Raw genomic sequence first — 4,050 nt, forward strand, 5'->3', positions numbered from 1 at the left:
TTAGAAGAGCAGCCCTCCACGTACATGAACATTTGTGAGGTATGTGAATGTCATGTCTGTTTTAATGTTTCAGTAAAGAAGCTTTCTGAAAGCAATATATTTATTAAAACGATATTACATGCCCTCACACTAGTGCTGCCATTATAGCCTTCTGGAGCGCTGTGGTAGACAGAGACATTAAACAACCACACAAAGTGTTGAAACTTTAACACATATTATTCACCTGTCCTTACGAGTGTGAATACACATCTATCTGAAAATGGACAGTTTAAGTAAATGTTTTATTTTTCAAATGTGTTTCTCTTATTAGGCCACTGATGAAGAGCAGGCGGTGACAGGATGAATGGTGGTCAGAGAAGAGGATGTTCTTTCCCCTAAACTGATGCAGCTGTGGTTTTAAAGGAGGACGCTGCCCTGGATGATGTAAAAGATGTCATATACTCTGCTGATGGGGCTTCTTCATGACTACATCAACTATGCTAAAGAGATCATGAAAGTTGACAGTGATGCATGATCTGTATTCATGGACTATGAAACAAACTGTAGATGTATAATTTGTAAAAACAATGTTAAATGCTTTTTCTGTGTTGTTTAGTAGAAGAGTTTACACTCTGTCATTCATACACATGCTCACATTCACACATGCATCTGTTAAATGTTATAATATCAATGTTAATGTTGTGGTTTATTTGTGTACTGTCATGCCAAAATAGTTGAGAATCTAACTAATTGTACATTTATTGTATAATAGTGTTTTCGTATATGTTTATACAATATATATAATTGAACAAAGTCCAATTTGATCTTAAGTTATATTCAACAAATGTTCAATGCTTTATTTATGGACTCTGAAGCTGTTAATGCCATCCTTTTCTGCATTTCTTCTTACATGTTTGACTTTTCTCTTTTTTTTATAAATATTTTCCTTTTCATAATTATTATGTGTGTAAAAGTGATATTTAAAATGAACAAGATTTGTAGGTTTAATGCCTAGCTCAATTTGGGTTCATTTTAGCCTAGCAATGCATTATTTTCCCACAGCCTTGCACATTCGTGGCGGCACTCCGCAAGTTCATTTTCGTCCAGCTGGAGGTGCTAAGAGCGGAAGAGGAAAATGTTTCTCCGGTAACGGCTCCAAAGCGGCGCTGAGCTCACAAATGCTGCCTATCAAGCATTACATGCGAACTGAAATCGAACTTTTTCTAAATACAGTAGTTTTCCTTCTGAAATACAGTGATAAGAAACATCCGCTCTGGTTTTTGAAAACCTGCAATGTAATTTTAAACCCTAAAAAAAGCGACCCAGCAGGCTGGGTTAAACATGATAACCCAACTGGTTGGGTTAAGAAAAACAGCGTTGAGTTCATCCATTTTTGGCCCTATACTGGGTTGCCAAAATAATCCAAATTGGGTTGTTTTCAACCCAGCAGTTTTTAGAGTGTAGCAAATCCAACGGTTTATTAATACTCAGATCCAAATCTGAGTGATTTTGGAGAAGCATTTCTATGAAACATTTCAAAAGATTAACCAGATATTTTAAATCAATGACTAACAGCACTTCCAGTTATTTAGTTATAAATGATATCAATATATAAATTATAAAATATTAATATACAATTAATCAATATAAATAGTAAATACACATTACACACTTCTAATCATTATTCTAATATTCTGATTTGCTGCAAAACTACAGTTGAAAACTTATTTTTGTGTATGCATTCAACTGATAAAAAATACAGACATTTATAATCTTATATAATATTCCATTTGAAAAAAAACATTCTTCAAAAAGCATTGATAATTTATTATCAATTGTGCATCAATAATAACATTTAAAATTAACAGTAAATCATCATATTAGAATGATTTCTGAAGATCATGTGACACTGAAGACTGGAGGAATGAAGAAAATTACAGCTGCGCATCACAGAAATAAATAACATTTTACAATTTACCATTTTTTTCTGTATTCTGATCAAATAAATGAAGCCTCCTGACCAGAAGAAACTTGTTTCAAAAACCTTTAAAAAATCTTTATTATTCCAAACTTCTGGATGGTAATTTAGATTTCAAATTAATTAGCAAATGTTTAATGGTTCTTAAAAATGAAACATATTTGCTGAGATGAGACTCTCCAAAACCACTTGTATCATCATTATATAAAGTCTATGTGTGTCTATGTGTACAATAAATCCTCAATGTTTTCTTTCAGGTTACGTGAGGAGTGGGTCCAGAGGCTTCAGTTTCGGAACCAGCACGTGATCGAGAGCATGAGAGAGCAACAAATAAGAAGAGCTCAGAGGGTTCAAGAGATTTTGAGAGTTTAGACGCTTGAGTGATTTTAAAGCAAACATACTTCTTTAAAGCAATTACTAAGAATGCCTGACATTATATATCAGTATGAAAGTCTAGTTCTTTAACTTAAATGAGTTATAGAGTTTTTTGATGCAGCCTTTGGGACAGAAAGACGCTGTTACAGACATACAACATTAAACTCAATCTGATCCTGCATTCAAGCATCAGTCTTTCAGATAAGACTCATTGGGTTACATAGAATAAAGTCATAATTTTAATAAAAGTTAAATACCATACATTTACTGTGTGGGCTTTTAATGATTCATGCTTTTTCTGAGAAAGACACTATTCATAATTTGTCATAGTTTCTCACTTTTCTGTTCAATTCTGTCTTATGAAATAATTTGCTATTTTGCCATCATATGAGGCATATCATAAATCCTTTGCATCACATGGGTCAAACACATGTAGGTTCTCTCAGTATTTTAAACTTATATTGTCCTTAGCAAGCTCCATTAAAAGAATATGAATATACTCACACTGTTTATACTACAAAAGTATTACTTCTGCAATGACCAAAATCAGGTCAATTTTATAGCATTTTACAGAAAGTTTTATAAAGAGAACATTTTCACATTTATTTTATTTGATAATGCATTTGGCATGCAGATCTTTAAGCCTGTCATCTGTCATTTAATTGACCAGTTTCTCCTGAATAAAAAAGGAAAAAGATGAACTTCTTGATACAAAGTTTCTTAGGAGTTGCTGGTTTTAGTAATTGCAGGTAAATGTGTTTGTCAATACTGATGTAATGTTCATATACATAGCAAAGTATTTGGAATCTTAAAATCTGTTATCTGTCATTTAATTTAACACGTGTATCCTGTTCACTTTCCTGTCATGATGAAAAGGAGGATGTTGTTTTGTTGCAACGGTCAGTTTTCTTAGTAATTGCCTCCAAACGTGTCCTCATTTTCAATAAAAAACTAAAATCTAATTACAAGTGAATTGAAGGTTAAGGGAACATTACAGTAATTATAAAATTTTACATTGTTACAATGTTCATACATCATGCACTTTTCTTCTGAGTAATCAACTCCATAACTCCATAACACTAAAGTAGAAAAACACCCAAATGACTAAATCACTGAGATAGGGCAGAGAAAAATAAAAGCCTTTTTTTTTTTTTGTTATATTCACAATTGCAAGGTTTAAATTCATTTTCATAGGGTAGAATTTTGCACATTAAGGATCCGTATGGCCAGTGATAAAAAGCACTCCTTGTCACATAGTAAAGAGTGGAAAGACAGCACAAGAGGTCAGCAATCGCTAGATTGAGAAACCCTACTGTATTAACAGTCCTCTTTATCTTCAATCCAGCAACATACACGACAAATGCATTTCCAGGAACACAGAGGATCAAGGGTCAGGTAGAAGAAGACCAGAGAAATCGCTCTCAGAGAATTCCACAGCTCATTAAAACATTCCAGACAAAAAACTTCATCCAAGTTATCATTGTTATAATCAGTATATGTCTGGTTCATTCTGCTTGAGTTGCTGCTGTCCATAGTGCTCTGCTTGTCCTGTGAATATCATATATTATCAGTGTCAAACATTTAATAATTCAGTTAGCAGATTATTTTATACAAAGTGACTTATGAACAATGTTACCTCTAAGCTGTGCAGTCGCAACAGAAGAAATAATGTGTGACAGGCACAAGTAAATGTGAAATAATTACAAATGGTTGCTTTA

The sequence above is a fragment of the Carassius auratus genome, unplaced genomic scaffold, assembly GCF_003368295.1.
Source record: "Carassius auratus strain Wakin unplaced genomic scaffold, ASM336829v1 scaf_tig00011176, whole genome shotgun sequence".
In the NCBI taxonomy this organism is placed as follows: Eukaryota; Metazoa; Chordata; class Actinopteri; order Cypriniformes; family Cyprinidae; genus Carassius; species Carassius auratus.